The sequence below is a fragment of the Pseudophryne corroboree genome, chromosome 3 (assembly GCF_028390025.1).
Source record: "Pseudophryne corroboree isolate aPseCor3 chromosome 3, aPseCor3.hap2, whole genome shotgun sequence".
Classification (NCBI taxonomy): domain Eukaryota; kingdom Metazoa; phylum Chordata; class Amphibia; order Anura; family Myobatrachidae; genus Pseudophryne; species Pseudophryne corroboree.
The window spans coordinates 602,346,894-602,372,310 of NC_086446.1; the positions used below are offsets into that span (position 1 = coordinate 602,346,894).

A 25,417-nucleotide genomic window follows, 5' to 3' on the forward strand; every position below is an offset into this window, starting at 1 on the left:
TTAAATATGGGGGGAGGGAGGGGCGCCAGTCCCTTACTTTGCCAAGGGTGCTCGTACCCCTAGATACACCCCTGCCAGGCCCCACAGTTCAGAGGGGCCCTGAGGAATAGGGGCACAAAAAACGGGGGCCCGAGTGCTTAGTCCTACTTTTTTAATTAAGCCAATTAAGTTTAAAAAAATAATAATAATTTAGTCGAGCCTCACCGGCCACTTCTTCCCCGTTACACTGTCACCTGGTCTGGTCCTGCTCCAGCCTTTCCATGCTGTTTCTACGCCACGCAGCAGATCATCCCTGAGCCCAGCAGGAAAATCACCTCCTGAAATGACAGCAGTGTGTGTTGATGCTACCTGCATGAGAGGGCACATCACGTCAGGACACTTGCCGGCCACCGCAGCTCGCCCAGCAGCAATGCAGAGGCTGGACAGTTTAAATCCACCGCACAAGAGTGATCTGCCTGCTTTCCCGCCACCCTCCCACCACAATTACAGAGATGGGGAGAAGAACAGGAGGAATCCATTCTCCTGCACCAAGGTATAGCCTCAAAGTCACGCTACCCTGAGACATGACTGACAGCATCCAGCCCACAGGCAGCAAGCTGACAGCAGTGACCTTCCCCTACCACTACCACTTCACTAAAGGACTTGTCCATGTCTGCTCAACCTCTCATACCCCCACCATTTTTGCTCTGTGTGTGGTGTCATGCTGATTGTTATACACAATGTCATCTAATGCTCGAAATGGGCCGGTATACACTGGTATGGCATACCGCCACATCAAGCACTGACCGAGACCACCGCCGCCGCAGTATTTAAAATTCAGCGCTATTGAATTGGCCATGACCGGCAGCCAATCAGCCGCGGCCGCTCCTGATTGGCTGCCGGTCCGTGGCAGATTTGATATAGCCCTCTGTCTGTTTCGCACTCATGACCACAGCCTCCTGCGCGGCACCGCCGCTTCCCACAGCACAGCCTCCTCCGCACCGCCGCCCACGGCCTCCGCATCGCCGCCCACAGCCTCCACACCTCTGACCACAGCCTCCTCGTCCGCCACCCACCACAGCCAGCTCTGCACCGCTGCTGACCACAACCTCCTCATCCTCTACGCCGCAAATCACAGCCTCCTCCACACCGCCGCTGCTGATTAGGTAATTTTACACTGCTGCCTTTCTCCCTTCTGTATGTCATTGCTGTCCCTCTCTCTGTCACTCTCCATGTCCCTATGTCCCTGCTGTCTCTCTCCCTATCCCTGTGTCCCTGCTGTCAATCACCCTGTCCCTATGTCCCTGCTGTCAATCTCCCTGTCCCTATGTTCCTGCTGTCAATCTCCCTGTCCCTATGTCCATGCTGTCACTCTCCCTGTCCCTCGGTCACTCTCCCTGTCCCTATGTCCCTGCTGTCATTCTCCCTGTCCCTATGTCCCTCGGTCACTCTCCCTGTCCCTAAATTGCGGCTCATACTGTGTAGCATAATATGCATTTTGGCTCATTCCGTGTGAATTTTGGTTCATACTGTGTGGAAAAATTAGAATTTTGTCTCATTCCATGTGGCATAATGTGAATTTGGCTCATTCTGTGTGAATTTTGGCTCATTCCATGTTGCATAATGTGAATTTTGGCTCATTCTGTGTGAATTTCGTATTATTCCATGTGGCATAATGTTAATTTTGGCTCATTCCGTGTGAATTTTGGCTCATTCCATGTGGCATAATGTGAATTTTGACTCATTCCATGTGGCGTAATGTGAATTTTGGCTCATTCCGTGTGAATTTTGACTCATTCCATGTGGCATAATGTGTAAGGAGCACCAGTACTAGTTAGTATAAGGGGTCCTACTATTGTGGTGAATAATGAGTATAAGGGGTATATGGTGTGGTACACTACACTTAGGGCACGCCCCCTTTTCAGGAGCGCGCACGCTTAATAACAGTCTTCACTTTTCCATACCCACACTTCAAAATTTCCACTTCGACCACTGGTGTCATAAAGATTTAGTGCAGCTGCAGTTCTATCTTGCCCTGCTGGAAAATGTAGTGCACATAATTCTATCAGCGGAGACCAACTCTTAGGGGCCCATTTATCATGTATCGCATGTTGAATGCGACCTGGGAGGGATCTTAGCTCCCTGAATGTATAATGCAGCATACGCAGGGACAGGGGCTCCGAAAGGAGTCCATGCATGCGATGTGCTGTGGTGTCTGCCGAGACATCTGCGCATGCACGGTCAGCTTAGACCACACACGCACAGAGGTAACTTCGGGGGAGAGTTCCAGAGCCAGGCTACAATGGGCTGAATTGCAGTAGCTGTGGGGAATAATATCGGGAATGCTTTGCATTCCGGATATTGGTAAATCAAGCAGCATCGCATTCCCCATAGAAACCTGTGAGGGATGCTGGTGCGGGCGACAATGGAGGGATCTCAGCAGGTATCACTGATACCTGCTGAGATCCCGCCTTCATACATTCAGTAGATCCCTAATATTTGCGGGCAACCCCCGAAAACGTGTGTATAATTATATACATATATATATATATATATATATATATATGTGTGTGTGTGTGTGTATATATAGCTGTAAATATACTTTGATAAATGGGCCCTTTAACCCCATGCTACACATGGCCATGGACAACTTCCTAACAGATTTATATTTATTAAGTAAGCTAGCCCCTCTCCCCTAACCCTTCCTTCCCGCAGCCTAACCTCCCCCTTAGTGCCTAACCCTTACCTCCCCCTGGTTTTACCTAATCCTAACCCCCTGTCCCCACAGTCTAACCCTTCACCCTTAGTGCCAAAACCTAACCGACTCCCCCGGTGGTGCCTGACTCTTACCTCCCCGCAGCCTAACCCTAACCTCCCCTCCCACAGCCTAACCACAGCCCTCCCAGCTGGCTCTTAAACTAACCCGCCCGCTATACTTGCGTTCGGGATATCGGTGTAGGTATCCCATATAGTGTGTGTGTACACACACACACACACACACACACACACACACACACACACACACACACACACACACACTATATATATATTTGTGCAAGTGTATTGACACTGTCTCGCTCTCTCTCCCTTATGCTGTGTATATCTCTTTCCCTAACACTGTCTGTCTGTCTCCCCCTCTCTTTGACATTATCTTTCTCCCTCTCTCACTCCCTGACACTGTCTCTCCCTCTCTCTCTCCCCCTAACAGTCTCTCTCTCCCTGACACCATCTCTCTCTTCCCCTGACATTGTCTCTATCTCTCTCTCTGCCACTGTCTCTCCCTCAGCCACTGACACTCACTCTCTCTCTCCCTGAATCTCTCTTTACCTGACATGCTCCCTCTCATCTTTGTCTCTCTCCCTGACCTCCCTCTCTTTCTTGCTCTCTCTCTCTTTCTCTCTCCCCTCCTGATACCTGCTTTGTCTCTCTCTCTCCTGCTTCCCTAAGGGGTATTGTAGTGACAACGGCGGGGGTAGGGGGCCCTTTTAAGATCTTTTTACCACAAAGTTCTACTTACGCCCCTGCTTCACACCGTCCTGCATCAGCCACCTTGTCATTTCCTATCCTCCCATCCGTCCTCCCAACCTCCCCCACTCACCCCAATGGCCACAACATTTTTGTCGGACCACTGCCCACGGCCTGGGAGCCCACCAGAGCCCCTCCAGAACCGATGCCTAGCAGGAGAAACAATACAGCCTCCTCCTGGAGACCTCCATGTAACTGCTCTCCCGGGCACCTCACTTTCTGCTGCTGATGATATACCCCCCTCTCTCTCTGTCTCCATGTTGCTCTACATGTATCTCTCTCTCTCGTGTCTTTCTCCAGGTCTCTCTCTCTCTCTCTCCTTGTCTCTCTCTCTCCATGTCTCTCTCTCTATCTGTCTTCTTGTCTCTCTCTACAAGTGTGTGTTTCTCTCTCTCCATTTTTGTTATGAGGTATAACACAGAGGGGGAGACATTTAGAGATTTAGGGGCGCCAAACTGAAATTATATCTTGCCCCCCCTCCCCCACCAAAAAATGTTCTGACACCCCTGTCCACTTGTGTCGCTTAGCTTAGTCATCCAGCAACCTCGGTGCAACCTTTTGGCCTAAAAACAATATTGTGATGTGTGAGGTGTACAGTATAGACTGAAATTAGTGGAAATGAATGTTATTGAGGTTAATAATACCGTAGGATAAAAATTACCCCCAAATTCTGTGATTTTAGCCGTTTTTGTTTTTTCAAAAATCATCCAGCTCCAAAACCAAAACCAAAACACAAAAGGGTGGTTTTGGCAAAACCAAGCCAAAACCAAAACACGAAAGTGGAATTAGAACCAAAACCAAAACACAAAAAGTGCCAGCCGCACATCTCTAGTTACAGCCTTATTCCAAAATGAAATAAATTCATTTTTTCCCTCAAACTTCTACACACAATACCCCATAATGACAACGTGAAAAAAGTTTTTTTGAGATTTTTGCAAATTTATTAAAAATAAAAAAAACTAAGAAATCACATGTACATAAGTATTCACAGCCTTTGCTCAATACTTTGTTGATGCACCTTTGGCAGCAATTACAGGCTCAAGTCTTTTTGAATATGATGCCACAAGCTTGGCACACCTATCTTTGGGCAGTTTTGCCCATTCCTCTTTGCAGCACCTCTTAAGCTCCATCAGGTTGGATGGGAAACGTAGGTGCCCAGTCATTTTCAGATCTCTCCAGAGATGTTAAATCGGATTCAAGTCTGGGCCCTGGCTGGGCCACTCAAGGACATTGTATTAGTGGATTGGTGACTGCGCTCACTAATGGGCATTTGGGTTATGCAGCTATACCTGGAGGTGTCCAACCTCCTGTTGTATCAATAATTCTATTGGGTGGTAAGCGCAAAAATATGGGCCAAAAATTGAGGGGACGGGTAGGTGGGAATGGGGTACCTGGTGGAGGGTGTATGATGGTGCACACAGTATCTCAGAAGGAACTGTGTATAGGTAGGATGAAATAAGGGACTTGTCATAGAGAAATGAAAAAAGGTGTATCTATTAAATGCTCCGACCATCAGGTTCATCAACAGACTACCCTTTTGTTGTATGCTATCCATGTTGGAATACTTTTTAATTAGGGTGTATGTAAGGGGTGCTTTTAGGGCACACCTTTACCATAGGATCTTTACCCAGGCCTATGTACCCTGCTTCTAATTAGATTGACAGTCAGGTGTCCTGGGGTGACTTTGTGTGGCGTCCCGCTAGTTTAACCCCTGTGTGGAATATGTCCTATAACAAATGTGAGTGAGACTGGGTGATGGGCCTTTTGAATACTGGCTGGGGCGCGTTCGGTGCGCCTCTGCCAGCTCAGCTTCCGTCCCTGTATTTGGTCCCCGCTTGGAGTCAGCAGCCACTTTCCTCCACTCGCGCCAACTTCCGGGTCTCAGTTTCCTGAGTCACGTGGTCTGCAGCCCGTGTCTGCTGCGGTCAGTGGTGTTTGTTTTCTTTTCCCTCTCCGGCCGGAGAGGGGGTGAAAGTGAGCCCGGTTGTGGTATTACGGTTGGGTGTGGAGGAAAGCGGCTGCTGACTTCAAGCGGGGACTGGACCAAGTGAACGGGACACGGGAGAGTGAGCAGGACCAAACACAGGGACGGAAGCTGAGCCGGCACAGGCACGCTTAACGCGCCCCCAGCGGTGAGTATTCAAAAGGCCCTTCACCCAGTGTCACTCACATTTCTTATAGGACATATTCCACACAGGGTTTAGAGCGGTGCCTGGTTACCTCTAAACATGACGCCTGGCATTCACTTCAAAGAGTTCAATCTTTGTCTCATCAGGCCAGAGAAGTTTGTTTTTCATGGTTTGAGAGTCCTTCAGGTACATTTTGGCAAACTCCAGGCGGGCTGCCATGTGCTTTTCACTAAGGAGTGGCTTCCATCTGGCCACTCTACCATACACGCCTGATTGTTGGATTGCTGCAGAGATGGTTGTCCTTTCACCACAGAGGAATGCTGTAGCTCTAACAGAGTGACCAACGGGTTCTTGGTCACCTCCCTGACTAGGGCCCTTCTCCTCCGATCGCTCCATTTAGACTGCCGGCCAGCTCTAGGAAGAGTCCTGGCGGTCCCGAACTTCTTCCATTTACAGATGATGGAGGTCACTGTGCTCATTGCAACCTTCAAAGCAGCAGATATTTTTCTGCACCCTTCCCCAGATTTGTGCCTCGAGACAATCCTATCTCGGAGCGCTACAGACAATTCCTTTGACTTCAAGCTTGGTTTCTGCTCAATCATGCACTGTCAAGTGTGGGACCTTATATAGACAAATCCATTTCCAAATCATGTCTAATCAACTGAATTTACCACAGGTGGACTCCAATTAAGCTGTAGGAACATCTCAAGGATGATTAGTGGAAACAGGATGCACCTGAGCTCAATTTTGAGCTTCATGGCAATGGCTGTGAAAACTATGTACATGTAATTTCTTAATTTTTTGTTTATAATAAATTAGCAAAAATCTAAAAAAAACTTTTTCATGCTGTCATTATGGGGTATTGTGTATAGAACTTTGAGGGAAAAAATTAATTGATTCCATTTTGGAATAAGGTTGTAACATAACAAAATGTGGAATATATATATATATATATATATATATATATATATATATAGATAAATAGATAGATAGATAGATAGATAGATAGATAGATAAAAAGAAATTCCAGAGTCTGCTTCTGTATAATGATATATTCCCTTATCATCAGATGTTCACACTTGTATGACCATATGTAAAATACACTTCTTGAGGGCAAATGGAATATTTTTTTTTTGTAAAGTTCTTCTTAAACTGTTGATCAATGCCAGTGTTGGCTACAGAAGCAATCCTGTGGAAATAACCGTTCACCACAAAATCACCCAAAAAAAGCTAAATGGACAATCATTAAAAGATACCAGACATTTGTTTTCAATATAAAAGATACATTCAGTATTTTTTCTTTTTAAAACAACACTTGTTTACACACAGCAATAGAATCAGTGAACCACGACCAATACAGGAGAAATGTTACAGACACCTACCTCCACTTAAATAAGGTGTAAGCATTAGGAGGGATCCTCACGGAATTGGTCAATGGACTCTGAACTGATAAAACCCTATGTATTTTGTCTGAGGACTTCTTCAGAGGTAGTTATCAAGGTATATCTAAAAGGTACATACCAGAAGAGTTCTTATTCAATACAACTTTGTCCAAAAAACTGGATTGTAACTTGAATGAGGCCTACATGGACCCTATATGGCCAGGATACACTTAAATAGGTAAACTAAAATAGATTTGTCCAAGAATAATCTTGTCCAACCAATAGATTTATACCACCTAATTTACAGGTGGAATGAGGCCTCTCTGGACTCCTTATGGCCAAGGTGTATTAGAGATGTAAACAAGATTTATTCTCTAACAACTTTATCCACGTGTAATTAATGGAGAAGAGGCCCACAGTGGACCATAAATAACTTCTGTTTCAATTCAGAAATAAAACAGCTGAGTAGTAAACTATTCTCCAGCTCCAAGATGGCCATAAATGGTCCATGGAGGCCTAATTTCAGTTATAATCATGGAGTTAAAGACCCAGTTTAAGAAAATGCTAAGAAATACAGGCAGATACATTTCCATCATGCAGTACCACCAGGGAGGTGTCTGATTGCCTCCAAATTTATTCTGCAGCAGGAAAACGACCCCTGACATACAGCCAATGTCATAAAGAATTATCTTCAGCATAAAGAAGAGCAAGGAGTCCTGGAAGTGATGATATGACCCCCACATAGCCCTACTTTTAACATCATAGCGTCTGTCTGGGATTACATGAAGATTTGAGTAAGCCTACATCCTCAGAAAATCTGTCGCTAGTTTGCCAAGATGTTTATAACAACCTCACTGCTGAGTTCCTTCAAAAACTGTGTGTAAGTGTACCTAGAAGAACTGATGCTGTTTTGAAGGCAAAAGGTGGTCATACCAAATATTGATTTGATTTAGATTTCTCTTTTTTGTTAATTGAGAAAAATAAACTATTAACACTTCTATTTTTGAAAGCATTCTTACTTTGCAGCATTTTGTTCCACACCTGCCTAAAACCTTTGCACAGTACTGTATATCTGTGGGGGTAATTCAGAGTTGATCGCAGTAGCAAATTTGTTAGCAGTTGAGCAAAACCATGGGGGTCACTCAGATCCGTTCGCACGCAGCAGTTCATCGCTGTGGTGCAAATGGGTTGGGACTGCGCCTGTGCGGCGCAGGGCTGCAAAAGCGAACGCAGCCCTGCTATGCTAAAATACACTCCACCATAGACGGCATCAAGATGATCGCACGAGCAGCAAAAAGTTGCTACGTGCGATCAACTCAGAATGACCCCCATGTGCACTGCAGGGGAGGCAGATATAACATGTGCAGAGAGAGTTAGATTTGGGTGGGGTGTGTTCAAACTGAAATCTAAATTGCAGTGTAAAAATAAAGCAGCCAGTATTTACCCTGCACATAAACAAAATAACCAACCCAAATATAACTCTCTCTGCAAATGTTATATCTGCCCCCCCCTCCCCCCCTGCAGTCCACATGGTTTTGCCCAACTGCTAACAAATTTGCTGCTGTGATCAACTCTGAAATACCCCCTATATCCACTGGCATATTTTTATTGTATGCAATGTGTGCAGTACACACGGGCCCCCGGGGTCCATTGGGGCCCATGCCGCACACCCATTATTTTTAACACTTACTCTCTGGAGACCTGTGGTGCAGTAGTAGCCATTCCCCCAGTGTTTCGTGCATGTGCTATTTTCCCGGAAATCTGCGCATGTGCTCTAGGGTCTCGGACAGAGCTAGGTTTGCCGGCTAGAGAGGAGGGGGGCCCAGATGGAGACTGCACATGGGCTTGCTCCTCTCTATCTATCTATCTATCTATCTATCTATCTATCTATCTATCTATCTATCTATCCACACATACATACACTAGTATATTGTATCCAGCAAACTTACGTTCATCTCAGTCTCTTTCCCCCACTCCATCCCATCCAACTCCCTGTTGTGCTCCACCCTCCCCCCCACACACACTCTTGCCATTAAATGAGTCTGTGAGTACCGCCATTCACACTACATATTTTTCTCTGAGGTGTTGGTTGGCACCTGGCATCATGATTAATTGCTCTATGCCTTGGAATGCAGTGATTTACATATGCAGGATAACAAGTGGCCAAACCCAGTTACATTCACAGCTTGATACCATGATGACTAAATTCATGGACAGGGGCTATGATCACAAAACTGTAATACAACAGAGAAATAAAGCTTTATCACATCCAAGGTGCTCATTATTGAAGTCACACACTAGTAAAAACAAGGACGACAATTGCATCACATGGGTTAATCATTTCAACTCTTTAAGCACTAAAATACGCTGCCTATTGCTTGTGGTAACAACTAATCTGGATTTGCCTACGTTAAAACATACAAAAGTAATGCAATGCTTCTCCAGAGGTAAACCTTAGAGACATGCTAGTGAAGAAAGATGTTACTGAATTAAACAACCCTAAGGATACACGGCACATGCATAAGACGGGATGTGTCAAATGCCCTAATTGTATTACATGTCGGTCCATGATCAATGGGGATTCCTTCAGACACCCACATACTGGCAAGGCATTTAAAAAATTCTCACCTGGTAACCTGCATAACACGGTATGTGATCTGTATGATCACATGCCCGTGCAGTCTCAATTACATAGGTAAAACACAAACCATGTTTAAAGAGCAGATGGCAAATTATTAAAGTGCCATTAAAAATGCTTTACTTAAAAACATAGCTATCAACCTGTTGCTAAGCATTTTTTAAAAGCAGGACATTGGCCCTCATTCCGAGTTGTTCGCTCGCTAGCTGCTTTTAGCAGCATTGCACACGCTAAGCCGACGCCTACTCGGAGTGTATCTTAGCTTAGCAGAATTGCGAACGAAAGATTCGCATAATTGCGAATAGAAATTTCTTAGCAGTTTCTGAGTAGCTCGGGACTTACTCTGCCACTGCGATCAGTTCAGTCAGTTTCGTTCCTGGTTTGACTTCACAAACACACCCAGCGTTCGCCCAGACACTCCCCCGTTTCTCCAGCCACTCCCGCGTTTTTCCTAGAAACGGCAGCGTTTTTCCGCACACACCCATAAAACGGCCAGTTTCCGCCCAGAAACACCCACTTCCTGTCAATCCCACTCCGATCACCAGAACGATGAAAAATCCTCGTTATGCCGTGAGTAAAATACCTAACTTTTGAGTAAATATAACTAAGCGCATGCGCTTTGCGAACCTTGCGCATGCGCAGTAAGTGACTAATCGCAATATAGCGAAACTCGGCAACGAGCGAACAACTCGGAATGAGGGCCATGGGGCCTAATTCAGACCTGATCGTAGCAGCAACTTTGTTAGCAGATGGGCAAAACCATGTGCACTGCAGGGGGGGGCAGATATAACATGTGCAGAGAGAGTTAGATTTGGGTGTGGTGTGTTCAAACTGAAATCTAAATTTCAGTGTAAAAATAAAGCAGCCAGTATTTACTCTGCACAGAAACAAAATAACCCACCCAAATCTAACTCTCTCTACACGTTATATCTGCCCCTCCCCCCTGCAGTGCACATGGTTTTGCTCATCTGCTCATACTTGCCTACTCTCCCGGAAGCTGCGGGAGGATCCTGTTTTTGGGTGTAGCCCCCAGCACCCCCGGAAGAGTAGGCAGTGATGCGGACAGGATGGAGACATACTCTCCCGTATTCTCAGGTCTGTGGGGAGGGGAAGGGGTTCAAATTACGCAAATCGCATAATTTTAGCCCCACCCCCTTCCCGTGGACCTACAAAATGTGGCATTTTCCTGATGTGGGGACGGGGTTGATGATGTCACAGCCTGGCCCTGCCCCCCGAAGTCTCCTGCCCCAAAGTCTCTATTGAAAGTAGATAAGTATGCATCTGCTAACAAAGTTGCTGCTTCGATCAGGTCTGAGGCAGTAGTGGCTCTTGCCACGGCAAGCAGACAACTACTGGGGGCACTGCTACAATGGCAAATCTACTGGGGGCAAATCTACTGGGGGCACAACTAGGGGGCACTGCTACAAGGGGCACAGCTACTGGGGGCACAGCTACAAGTGGCACAGCTACTGAGGGCAAATCTACTGGGGGTATAGCTACAGGGTGCACAGCTGCTGGGGGCAAATCTACTGGGGGCACAGCTAGGGGCACTGGCACTGCTACAGGGGGCACAGCTACTGGGGACAAATCTACTGGGGGCACAGCTACAGGGTGCACAACTGCTGGGGGCACAGCTACTGGGGGCACAGCTGCTGGTGGTACAGCTACTGGGGGCACAGCTACAGGGGGGCACAAGTACAGGGGGATAACTGTGGCCATGCCCCTTCCCTATGAAGAAGTCGCGCCCCTATTTTTGGACACGTGCCTTTGGCGCGCACCAACTCTATTTTACCTGGGGGGGCGCCACAGGAAACTTTCGCCCTGGGCGCCACAAGGTCTAGAACTGGCCCTGGTCTGAGGGCATAATTCAAACTTGATCGCAGCAGCAAATTTGTTAGCAGTTGGGCAAAACCATGTGCACTGGAGGGGGGGAGGGGCAGATATAACATGTGCAGAGAGAGTTAGATTTGGGTGGGTTATTTTGTTTCTGTGCAGGGTAAATACTGGCTGCTTTATTTTTACACTGCATTTAGATTTCAGTTTGAACACAACCCACCCAAATCTACTCTCTCTGCACGTTATATCTGCCATCCCTGCAGTGCACATGGGTGGTCATTCCGAGTTGATCGCTAGCTGCTTTCGGATGCTGTGCAGCGATGAGGCAAAAAAACCCGGCACTCCTGCGCATGCGTATGCGGCGCAATGCGCACGCCCGACGTATTATTACAACGACCGATGTCGTTTCACACAGGGTCTAGCTAAGCTTTTCAGTCGCACTGCTGGCCGCAGAGTGATTCACATGAAGTGAGCTTTCTGGGTGTCAACTGACCGTTTTCAAGGAGTGTTTGGAAAAACGCAGGCGCGATAGAAAAACGCAGGCGTGGCTGGGCGAACGCAGGGCGTGTTTGTGACATCAAAACAGGAACTGAACAGTCTGAAGTGATCGCAAGCACTGAGTAGGTTTAGAGCTACTCTAAAACTGCACAAAAAAACTTTGTAGCCGCTCTGCGATCCATTCGTTCGCACTTCTGCTAAGCTAACATACATTCCCAGTGGGAGGCGGCATAGCGTTTGCACGGCTGCTAAAAACGACTAGTGAACGATCAACTCGGAATGACCACCATGGTTTTGCCCATTAGCTTACAAATTTGTGCTGCGAACAGGTCTGAATTAGGCCCTGAATTAGCCCTATAGCCTTGCCACTTTACGTTACCGCATCATGGACCATGTTCCCCCAATGAGAAGGGGTGGAGATCGGCCTACTGTCCTATTAAGGCTTGAAGCCAAATGGATCTTTACTTTACAAACATTGACCCCATTAGGACTCAACAAACAATTGGGTCTTAATTGTTTCTATTAAACACATAGATTTTTGCTATTGACAGTGGGATTTTCTGTTTGTAGTTTGTATGTTCTTCCTTCAGATTATGTAAAAAATCTTTTATGTGTTGTCTTTGTAAATATGTTCTTTGGCACGCTTTCTTTAAATATTGCACTTACACATCACGACAAACTGACATCACTGGGAATAGTGGTCAGTCTTGATAATAGAGACAATAATAGTATTACGAAAACCTAATTTCTCTAACGTCCTAAGTGGATGCTGGGGACTCCGTAAGGACCATGGGGAATAGCGGCTCCGCAGGAGACTGGGCACATCTAAAGAAAGCTTTAGGACTAACTGGTGTGCACTGGCTCCTCCCCCTATGACCCTCCTCCAAGCCTCAGTTAGATTTCTGTGCCCGACGAGAAGGGTGCACACTAGGGGCTCTCCTGAGCTTCTTAGTGAAAGTTTTAGTTTAGGTTTGTTATTTTCAGTGAGACCTGCTGGCAACAGGCTCACTGCATCGAGGGACTAAGGGGAGAAGAAGCGAACTCACCTGCGTGCAGAGTGGATTGGGCTTCTTGGCTACTGGACATTAGCTCCAGAGGGACGATCACAGGTCCAGCCTGGATGGGTCCCGGAGCCGCGCCGCCGGCCCCCTTACAGAGCCAGAAGAGCGAAGAGGTCCGGAAAAATCGGCGGCAGAAGACGTTCCTGTCTTCAATAAGGTAGCGCACAGCACTGCAGCTGTGCGCCATTGCTCTCAGCACACTTCATACTCCGGTCACTGAGGGTGCAGGGCGCTGGGGGGGGGCGCCCTGAGACGCAATAAAACATGACAGAAATACCTTACATGGCAAAAAATACATCACATATAGCTCCTGGGCTATATGGATGCATTTAACCCCTGCCAGAATATACAAAAAAACGGGAGATAAGGCCGCCGAAAAGGGGGCGGAGCCTATCTCCTCAGCACACTGGCGCCATTTTCCCTCACAGCTCAGTTGGAGGGAAGCTCCCTCGCTCTTCCCTGCAGTCACTACACTACAGAAAGGGTTAAAAAAAGAGAGGGGGGCACTAATTAGGCGCAGTATTAAAACATACAGCAGCTATAAGGGGAAAAACACTTATATAAGGTTATCCCTGTATATATATAGCGCTCTGGTGTGTGCTGGCATACTCTCCCTCTGTCTCCCCAAAGGGCTAGTGGGGTCCTGTCCTCTATCAGAGCATTCCCTGTGTGTGTGCTGTGTGTCGGTACGTTTGTGTCGACATGTATGAGGAGAAAAATGATGTGGAGACGGAGCAGAGTGTCTGTAACAGTGATGTCACCCCCTAGGGGGTCGACACCTGAGTGGATGTACTGTTGAAAATTACGTGACAGTGTCAGCTCTATATAAAAAAACAGTGGTTGACATGAGACAGCCGGCTACTCAGCTTGTGCCTGTCCAGACGTCTCATAGGCCGTCAGGGGCTCTAAAGCGGCCGTTACCTCAGATGGCAGATACAGACGCCGACACGGATACTGACTCCTGTGTCGACGGTGAAGAGACAACCGTGATTTCCAGTAGGGCCACACGTTACATGATTGAGACAATGGAAAATGTTTTTATACATTTCTGATAATACGAGTACCACCAAAAAGGGGTATTATGTTCGGTGAGGGAAAAACTACCTGTAGTTTTCCTGAATCTGAGAAATAAAATGAGGTGTGTGATGATGCGTGGGTTTCCCCCCGATAACAATTGATAATTTCTTAAAAAGTATTGGCTGCATACCCTTTCCCGCCAGAGGTTAGGGTGCGTTGGGAAACACCCCCTAGGGGGGATAAGGCGCTCACACGCTTGTAAGAACAAGGGCTCTACCCTCTCATGAGATGGCCGCCCTTAAGGATCCTGCTGATAGAAAGCAGGAGGGTATCCAAAAAGGTATTTACACACATACTGGTGTTATACTGCGACCAGCTATCGCCTCAGCCTGGAGGTGCAGTGCTGGGTCGGCATGGTCGGATTCCCTGACTGGAAATATTGATATCCTAGATAAGGATAGTATATTATTGCCTATAGAGCATTTAAAAGATGCATTTCTATATATGCATGATGCACAGCGGAATAATTGCCGACTGGCATCAAGTATAAGTGCGTTGTCCAATTCTACCAGTAAAATGGTCAGGTGATGCGGATTCCAAACGGCATTTGGAAGTATTGCCTTTGAAAGGGGACATTTGGGGTCGGTCTTTTAGACCTGGTGGCCACGGCAACAGCTGGGAAATCCACGTTTGTACCCCAGGTCGCCTCTCAAAATAAGACGCCGTATTATCAGGCGCAGTCCTTTGTTGGCAAGCGGACAAAAGGTTCCTCTTTTCTGCTCGTGACAGAGGGAGAGGAAAAAGGCTGCAGAGATCAGCCAGTTCCCAGGAACAGAAACCCTTTCCCGCCTCTGCCAAGCCCTCAGTATGACGCTAGGGCTTTACAAGCTCAGGCACGGTGGGGGCCCGTTCTCAATTAATTTCAGTGCGCAGTGGGCTCACTCGCAAGTAGACCCCTGGATCCTTCAGGTAATATCTCAGGGATACATATTGGAATTCGAGACGTCTCCCCCTCGCCGTTTCCAAAAGTCGGCTTTACCGACGTCTCCCTCTGACAGGGAGGCAGTTTTGGAAGCCATTCACAAGCTGTATTCCCAGCAGGTGATAATCAAGGTACCCCTCCTGCAACAGGGAACGGGGTATTATTCCACACTATTGTGGTACCGAAGCCAGACGGCTCGGTGAGACCGATTCTAAATCTAAAATCTAAAATCTTTGAACACTTACATACAGAGGTTCAAATTCAAGATTGAGTCACTCAGAGCAGTGATTGCGAACCTGGAAGAAGGGGACTACATGATGTCTCGGGACATCAAGGATGCTTACCTTCATGTCAAAATTTACCCTTCTCACCAAGGGTACCTCAGGTTATGGTACAGAACTGTCACTATCAGTTCAGACGCTGCCGTAGGGATGGTCCACGGCACCCCGGGTCTTTACCAAGGTAATGAACGAAATGATATCCCTTCAAAAGAAGGGAATTTTAGTTATCCCTTACTTGGACGATTCCCTGATAAGGGTAAGATCCAGGGAACAGTTGGAGGTCGGTGTAGCACTATCTCAGGTAGTGTTGCGGCAGCACGATTGGATTCTCAATATTCCAAAATCGCAGCTGGTTCCGACGACTTGTCTTCTGTTTCCTAGGGATGATCCTGGACACAGTCCAGAAAAAAAAAAAAAAAAGGTGTTTCTCCCGGATGAGAAAGCCAGGGAGTTATCCGAGCTAATCAGGAACCTCCTAAAACCGAACCAAGTCTCAGTGCATCAATGCACAAGGGTTCTGGGTAAAAATGGTGGCTTCCTACGAAGCAATCCCATTCGTTAGATTCCACGCAAGAACTTTCCAGTGGAACCTACTGGACAAATGGTCCGGGTCGCATTTTCAGATGCATCAGCGGATAACCCTGTCACCAAGGACAAGGGTATCCATCCTGTGGTGGTTGCAGAGTGCTCATCTTCTAAAGGGCCGCAGATTCGGCATTCAGGACTGGGTCCTGGTGACCACGGATGCCAGCCTGCGAGGCTGGGGAGCAGTCACACAGGGAAGGAATATCCAGGGCTTAGGGTCAAGCCTGGATACATCACTTCACATAAATATCCTGAAGCTAAGGGCCATTTACAATGCGCTAAGCTTAGCGAGACCTCTGCTTCAAGGTCAGCCGGTGTTGATCCAGTCGGACAACATCATGGCAGTCACCCACGTAAACAGACAGGGTGGCACAAGAAGCAGGAGGGCAATGGCAGAAGCTGCAAGGATTCTTCGCTGGGCGGAAAATCATGTGATAGCACTGTCAACAGTATTCATTCCGGGAGTGGACAACTGGGAAGCAGACTTCCTCAGCACGACCTCCACCCGGGAGAGTGGGGACTTCACCCAGAAGTCGTCCACATGATTAAAAAACTCGACAGGTATTGCGCCAGGTCAAGAGACCCTCAGGCAATAGTTGTAGACGCTCTGGTAACACCGTGGGTGTACCAGTCAGTGTATGTGTTCCCTCCTCTGCCTCTCATACCCAAGGTACTGAGATTGATAAGATGGAGAGGAGAAAGCACTATATTCGTGGCTCCGGATTGGCCAAGAAGGACTTGGTAACCGGAACTTCAAGAGAGGCTCACGGAGGATCCGTGGCCTCTACCTCTAAGAAGGGACCTGCTCCAGCAAGGACCCTGTCTGTTCCAAGACTTACCGCGGCTGCGTTTGACGGCATGGCGGTTGAACACCGGATCCTGAAGGAAAAAAGGCATTCCGGATGAAGTCATCCCTATCCTGATCAAAAGCCAGGAAGGATGTAACCGCAAAAACATTATCACCACAATTGGCGAAAATATGTTGCGTAGTGCGAGGCCAGTAAGGCCCGACGGAGGAAATTCAACTGGGTCGATTCCTACATTTCCTGAAAACAGGAGTGTCTATGGGCCTGAAATTGGGGTCCATTAAGGTTCAGATTTCGGCCCTGTCAATTTTCTTCCAAAAAAGAACTAGCTTCAGTCCCTGAAGTTTAGACGTTTGTAAAAGGGGTACTGCATATACAGTCTCCTTTTGTGCCACCAGTGGCAATTTGGGATCTCAATGTAGTTTGGGTTCCAAAAGTCACATTGGTTTGAACCACTTAAATCTGTGGAGTTAAAATATCTCACATGGAAAGTGGTCATGCTGTTGGCCCTGGCCTGGGCCAGGCGCGTGTCAGAATTGGCGGCTTTATCCTGTAAAAGCCCTTATCTGATTTTCCATTCGGATAGGGCGGAATTGAGGACTCGTCCTCAGTTTCTCCCTAAGGTGGTTCCAGCGTTTTCACCTGAACCAACCTATTGTGGGGCCTGCGGCTACTAGGGACTTGGAGGAATCCAAGTTGCTGGATGTTGTCAGGGCCCTGAAAATATGTTTCCAGGACGGCTGGAGTCAGGAAATCTGACTCGCTGTTTATCCTGTATGCACCCAACATGCTGGGTGCTCCTGCTTCTAAGCAGACTATTGCTCGTTGGATTTGTAGTACAATTCAGCTTGCACATTCTGTGGCAGGCCTGCCACAGCTAAAATCTGTAAAAGCCCGTTCCACAAGGAAAGTGGGCTCATCTTGGGCGGCTGCCCGAGGGGTCTCGGCTTTACAACTTTGCCGAGCAGCTACTTGGTCAGGGGCAAACACGTTTGCTAAATTCTACAAATTTGATACCCTGGCTGAGGAGGACCTGGAGTTCTCTCAATTGGTGCTGCAGAGTCATCCGCACTCTCCCGCCCGTTTGGGAGCTTTGGTATAATCCCCATGGTCCTTACGGAGTCCCCAGCATCCACTTAGGACGTTAGAGAAAATAAGAATTTACTTACCGATAATTCTATTTCTCATAGTCCGTAGTGGATGCTGGGCGCCCATCCCAAGTGCGGATTGTCTGCAATACTTGTACATAGTTATTGTTACAAAAATCGGGTTATTATTGTTGGGAGCCATCTTTTCAGAGGCTCCTCTGTTATCATACTGTTAACTGGGTTCAGATCACAAGTTATACGGTGTGATTGGTGTGGCTGGTATGAGTCTTACCCGGGATTCAAAATCCTTCCTTATTGTGTACGCTCGTCCGGGCACAGTATCCTAACTGAGGCTTGGAGGAGGGTCATAGGGGGAGGAGCCAGTGCACACCAGTTAGTCCTAAAGCTTTCTTTAGATGTGCCCAGTCTCCTGCGGAGCCGCTATTCCCCATGGTCCTTACGGAGTCCCCAGCATCCACTACGGACTATGAGAAATAGAATTATCGGTAAGTAAATTCTTATTTTAAAAGCTGCATACATAACATACAGCATACACTGCTTTATAACGTAAACATTCAGATTGTCGGTGGCCACGGCAGCAAGGGAATAGGAAGCAGTTTCCTGGAGCTCTCCGGCCCAAGATCCTGATCACCCATCCAGACCCATACCCAGCAGCTCTTTTCTGCCATCACTGCACCCTTACCCGCTTGAGCAGCCGGTGACACCCTGTGGACCCACACTGTGCCCCTGCAGAGCGTGACAGCCGACTTTCAGTGCCGCGGCCTGTGCCTCTGTTTGTCTCCGGGGTGCAGCTGGACATCCGGTCGCGCATCTATGGCGGTTGGCCCATGTCTCCAGTGTCGGTGTCTGCCGGCATCCGGCGCTGGTGCTGTCGGTCTGGTCTCCCGGTGGCTGGTGACCTTGAGCGGCTTGTACCCTCCCTGTAGGAGCTGCTTACTGCTGTTGTGGGGCTGTCCTGGACGTCCGGCGTTCATCTTGGGAGCTCACACTGTAGACTGTAGTAACTGATTCTACATGTGGCTGCTGCCTCAGCGGAGTTCCTGTGCTCCTGGACACTAGTGGTGAATTGCCATCCCTGATTTCAGTGAGTACACTTTGCTCTGCCATTTGTTTTATCCTTTCATGCTATACATTTTACTTTCAACTGCATACCTCCCAACATTCTTACCTACTGAAGCGGAACCCGCGAGCGCTCCCGAAAAAGGGGCGTGATCCCAGGAAAAGGGGTGTGGCTTCATTGTGATGCTGCAATTGTTAGCCACGCCCTCCCACTCCATCACTGAGGGGGCATGCCCAGCGTTCTGTGAGCTGCTGGCATGCCCCCTCTCCCTCTGACACTCGTGAATAGGAGCCTCTCAACTGCCCCCCCCCCCCCCCCCCCCCGTGGGACACTGCGGCCCACGGGTGGGTCAGTACCAAAAAAACGGGACTGTCCCACGAAAATCGGTACAGTTGGGAGGTATGCAACTGTGTGGAGCTGTTATTGACTGCCTCTGCTCCTGCAATACAATTTTGTTTCGTATTGGGAGTACCCACGCTTGTGCCTGATATCCCTGTCTCAGTTTGGCTAACTGCATTTATACATAATGGTGAAGGATTGTGACCGTGCAGCGCAGGGACGTGCGGTGAGCTAAATGGCTCAGGTGGCACTGGCTAGTACCAGAGCCAGATTTACATGCAATATATGAGCCAAAAGGTACATCTGGACATTATACACATGTGCAGCAGTATAAACTCCTGGAAATCTGGTGAGGTTTGATCAGAGATGTGCGGAAAAGATAACCAGGTGAGGCACTGCCTCACCTGCCATAGACTTTTTACTCCACAGATTTGGCTATAAAAAGAAGATATTTCAAACATATTCTTTGTATTTTTCATATACTTTATAGTGATGAGCACCGGAAATTTTTCGGGTTTTGTGTTTTGGTTTTGGGTTCGGTTCCGCGGCCGTGTTTTGGGTTCGAACGAGTTTTGGCAAAACCTCACCGAATTTTTTTTGTCGGATTCGGGTGTGTTTTGGATTCGGGTGTTTTTTTTCAAAAAACCCTAAAAAACAGCTTAAATCATAGAATTTGGGGGTCATTTTGATCCCAAAGTATTATTAACCTCAATAACCATAATTTCCACTCATTTTCAGTCTATTCTGAACACCTCACACCTCACAATATTATTTTTAGTCCTAAAATTTGCACCGAGGTCGCTGGATGGCTAAGCTAAGCGACCCAAGTGGCCGACACAAACACCTGGCCCATCTAGGAGTGGCACTGCAGTGTCACGCAGGATGGTCCTTCCAAAAAACACTCCCCAAACAGCATATGACGCAAAGAAAAAAAGAGGCGCAATGAGGTAGCTGTGTAAGTAAGCTAAGCGACCCTAGTGGCCGACACAAACACCTGGCCCATCTAGGAGTGGCACTGCAGTGTCACGCAGGATGGCCCTTCCAAAAAACACTCCCCAAACAGCACATGACGCAAAGAAAAAAAGAGGCGCAATGAGGTAGCTGTGTGAGTAAGCTAAGCGACCCTAGTGGCCGACACAAACACCTGGCCCATCTAGGAGTGGCACTGCAGTGTCACGCAGGATGGCCCTTCCAAAAAACACCCCCCAAACAGCACATGACGCAAAGAAAAATGAAAGAAAAAAGAGGTGCAAGATGGAATTGTCCTTGGGCCCTCCCACCCACCCTTATGTTGTATAAACAGGACATGCACACTTTAACCAACCCATCATTTCAGTGACAGGGTCTGCCACACGACTGTGACTGAAATGACGGGTTGGTTTGGACCCCCACCAAAAAAGAAGCAATTAATCTCTCCTTGCACAAACTGGCTCTACAGAGGCAATATGCCCACCTCATCATCATCCTCCGATATATCACCGTGTACATCCTCCTCCTCACAGATTATCAATTCGTCCCCACTGGAATCCACCATCTCAGCTCCCTGTGTACTACTTTGTGGAGGCAATTGCTGCTGGTCAATGTCTCCACGGAGGAATTGATTATAATTCATTTTAATGAACATCATCTTCTCCACATTTTCTGGATGTAACCTCGTACGCCGATTGCTGACAAGGTGAGCGGCGGCACTAAACACTCTTTCGGAGTACACACTTGTGGGAGGGCAACTTAGGTAGAATAAAGCCAGTTTGTGCAAGGGCCTCCAAATTGCCTCTTTTTCCTGCCAGTATAAGTACGGACTGTCTGACGTGCCTACTTGGATGCGGTCACTCATATAATCCTCCACCATTCTTTCAATGGGGAGAGAATCATATGCAGTGACAGTAGACGACATGTCCGTAATCGTTGTCAGGTCCTTCAGTCCGGACCAGATGTCAGCATCAGCAGTCGCTCCAGACTGCCCTGCATCACCGCCAGCGGGTGGGCTCGGAATTCTGAGCCTTTTCCTCGCACCCCCAGTTGCGGGAGAATGTGAAGGAGGAGATGTTGACAGGTCGCGTTCCGCTTGACTTGACAATTTTGTCACCAGCAGTTTGTCACGATCCGGGTATCTGGACGCCATTTCTTACCCATCAGATGCCTCAACAAGAACTAGGAAAAAAGATCTGCACTCTCAAATTTCATATTAAGAAATAGTAAAGTGAAATAAATCACTTCTAATAACCCCAATACAAAAATTAAAGATTTAATATACATCAATCTTGGGGGTGCTACCTAAGACAACCAATGAGCAACACATGATATGGAAGAAAGAGAATGGGGTTGTACTGGTAAGGTGCACAGGGGATAAATTAAAACATAACTTTTAATGTCACATTAAGAGGCCGTAAACCGGTCAGCATAGCGAAATATATGGTTAAAATTACGTATAGAAAAAGAATAAGGTGCTCTAAGATAGAAAAATAGTGAAATTAAAAATATCTCCACTTCGATGATTGCAAAAACTATCGATGGAAGTTGATTGGAATACTAGTGAATTCACAAATAAATCTGTAATGTATACTATGAATAAATCAAGCCCACAATTGATGGCTACAGAAAACTTCCAAATCCCAGTGTCCGCTATGGTATGTGTATATTCTTATAGATCCTTTGTATGTCTCACACACACTACGACCAACAGCCCATATGTGTCAATAAATTATTTCCTTTTCTCAACTTTGTAGTAGAACAAGGAGTTGGTGTTTAAACGGATTTGTATGCCCTGGATTTGCTATCCTAAACCGCTCGAGCGTTCACTCCTAATGTATACATACAGCCGTATCGCCAGTGGTGTAAAGTGAATAAGGTGTATTGATCAATGAAACTGAGCGATGTTTCATAAGGCGTGTGTCATTATGCTCATTGGGAATTAAAGAGACAACTTTATTGCGAAATTGACTAAATTGCGAGTGTGCTCTTCTATCACATAAACACTTCAATCACAAAAGTTACTTGTTTCTACCCCACTGTAACAGCAAAATAACTGTATCTGGATGGGGTTAATTAGAATGCTGATATTAAATGTGCGAGCAAGGGTTGGCACATTCGTTTGTGCCATCAGATTAGATACCCTCAGTATTGATATTCATTATGATCCTGAATTGGCTACATTATAGTTTATCTGCTCCCCGTGACCACAGGTGAAAAATATAGAAATGGTAATAGAGGCACTTGTAGGAGTGATTTAAAAAGAATTATAGTCCGATTATAAGGTACTTCCTCAATTAGCAGTGTGCTAGCATGGTTTACTATCGTGAACACACTACCATGACTAATTGATTAATTATAATCCGATTGTAAAGTACTTCCTCAATTAGCAGTGTGCTGATATGGTTTACTATTGTATATACACTTAATACTGACTAATTTAGAGGATATTTCTAGCTGTAAAATCCAGAAACAAACGTGCTGCTACGGCATATATTCAATCAGCATTGATCCACTTATCGGGCATTCCCGTGCATGTCACTTAGCCCGGTATCAAACCCTATAAGTACGTGCTATAACGATGGTACTCAAAACATTATGTGGGTGAACATGCTGCATTGATATCTAATGAGTTAGCATTTGTCTAATTAACGGGTATTCCCGTCGTGCAGCAGTCCCACCCAAATGTTAAAACCCACACCAACCCAATAATACTGGAGGCACTTAGTTTTGCTGTAACAGCATATGTTAAATCAGCATTAATCTAACTGTCAGGTGCCTCCTCTATTAATCGTGTAGTGGTGTTTTTGCTATAGTGAACATCTAATATAGTAGATATCCTAAGAAACACGTGGAGTTGTCAATTAGCAGTGTGCTAACGTAGTTCACTATCGTGAACACACTACCATGACTAATTGATTGATTATAATCCGATTGTAAAGTACCTCCTCAATTGGCAGTGTGTTGATATGGTTAACCATCGTATGTACATTAAATACTGACTGATTTGGAAGATATTTATAGCTGTAAATCCAGGAACAAACGTGCTGCTACAGCATACATTCAATCAGCATTAATCCGCTTCTCGGGCATTCCCGTGTATGTCACTTAGCCCGGTCTCAAACCCTGTAAGTACGTGCTGAGACGATGGTACTCAAAACATTCTATGGGTGAACATGCTGCATTGATATCTAATAAGTTGGCATTTATCTATTTAACGGGTATTCCCGTCGTGCAGCAGTCCCACCCAAATGTTAAAACCCACACCAACCCAATAATGCTGGAGGCACTTAATTTTGCTGTAACGGCATATGTTAAATCAGCATTAATCTAGCTGTCAGGTGCTTCCTCTATTGGTCGTGTAGTGGTGTTTTTGCTATAGTGAACATCTAATATAATAGATATCCCAAAAGACACGTAGAGTTATAAACTATACAGGTAGGTATGCTGCAAAGGCACATATTCAATCAGCATTCGTCCGTTTGTCGGGCATTCCCGTGCCTGCTGTATAGCATAATATCAGATCTTATATACATAAACTGTGGAGACAAACATTATACACTTGAGATTATGAGGGTGAACATGCTACAGCGGTACATAATGAATCAGCATTTGTCTGATTAACGGGTATTCCCGTTTTACCGTGCAGCAGTACAACCCCCAATTATGAAAGTTAACAGATAAGGTAGTTATTGCAAGAGCATCAGCGTGGAGAAAGATGCCGATGCGCGCATTTCGCATATAGCTTTGTCGAGGCAAAGCTATATGCGAAATGCGCGCATCGGCATCTTTCTCCACGCTGATGCTCTTGCAATAACTACCTTATCTGTTAACTTTCATAATTGGGGGTTGTACTGCTGCACGGTAAAACGGGAATACCCGTTAATCAGACAAATGCTGATTCATTATGTACCGCTGTAGCATGTTCACCCTCATAATCTCAAGTGTATAATGTTTGTCTCCACAGTTTATGTATATAAGATCTGATATTATGCTATACAGCAGGCACGGGAATGCCCGACAAACGGACGAATGCTGATTGAATATGTGCCTTTGCAGCATACCTACCTGTATAGTTTATAACTCCACGTGTCTTTTGGGATATCTATTATATTAGATGTTCACTATAGCAAAAACACCACTACACGACCAATAGAGGAAGCACCTGACAGCTAGATTAATGCTGATTTAACATATGCCGTTACAGCAAAATTAAGTGCCTCCAGCATTATTGGGTTGGTGTGGGTTTTAACATTTGGGTGGGACTGCTGCACGACGGGAATACCCGTTAAATAGATAAATGCCAACTTATTAGATATCAATGCAGCATGTTCACCCATAGAATGTTTTGAGTACCATCGTCTCAGCACGTACTTACAGGGTTTGAGACCGGGCTAAGTGACATACACGGGAATGCCCGAGAAGCGGATTAATGCTGATTGAATGTATGCTGTAGCAGCACGTTTGTTCCTGGATTTACAGCTATAAATATCTTCCAAATCAGTCAGTATTTAATGTACATACGATGGTTAACCATATCAACACACTGCCAATTGAGGAGGTACTTTACAATCGGATTATAATCAATCAATTAGTCATGGTAGTGTGTTCACGATAGTGAACTACGTTAGCACACTGCTAATTGACAACTCCACGTGTTTCTTAGGATATCTACTATATTAGATGTTCACTATAGCAAAAACACCACTACACGATTAATAGAGGAGGCACCTGACAGTTAGATTAATGCTGATTTAACATATGCTGTTACAGCAAAACTAAGTGCCTCCAGTATTATTGGGTTGGTGTGGGTTTTAACATTTGGGTGGGACTGCTGCACGACGGGAATACCCGTTAATTAGACAAATGCTAACTCATTAGATATCAATGCAGCATGTTCACCCACATAATGTTTTGAGTACCATCGTTATAGCACGTACTTATAGGGTTTGATACCGGGCTAAGTGACATGCACGGGAATGCCCGATAAGTGGATCAATGCTGATTGAATATATGCCGTAGCAGCACGTTTGTTTCTGGATTTTACAGCTAGAAATATCCTCTAAATTAGTCAGTATTAAGTGTATATACAATAGTAAACCATATCAGCACACTGCTAATTGAGGAAGTACTTTACAATCGGATTATAATTAATCAATTAGTCATGGTAGTGTGTTCACGATAGTAAACCATGCTAGCACACTGCTAATTGAGGAAGTAC

At 46.3% G+C, this 25,417-nt stretch overlaps 2 long non-coding RNA genes across 3 annotated transcripts in view; one reads left to right on the forward strand and one right to left on the reverse strand.

The window, feature by feature from the left end:
• LOC135056404 (uncharacterized) overlaps positions 1 to 19,054 on the reverse strand; it is a 124,125-nt gene extending 105,071 nt beyond the window's left edge. The window contains exon 1 of one of the 2 annotated variants that reach the window (XR_010243973.1): positions 18,997 to 19,054. This is a non-coding gene — a long non-coding RNA (uncharacterized LOC135056404). The other variant, XR_010243974.1, reaches the window with a different exon arrangement.
• Positions 18,599 to 25,417, forward strand: part of LOC135056403 (uncharacterized) — an 80,240-nt gene continuing 73,421 nt past the window's right edge. Inside the window, exon 1 of the long non-coding RNA XR_010243972.1 lies at positions 18,599 to 18,912. This is a non-coding gene — a long non-coding RNA (uncharacterized LOC135056403). The remainder of the gene's footprint in view (positions 18,913 to 25,417) is intronic.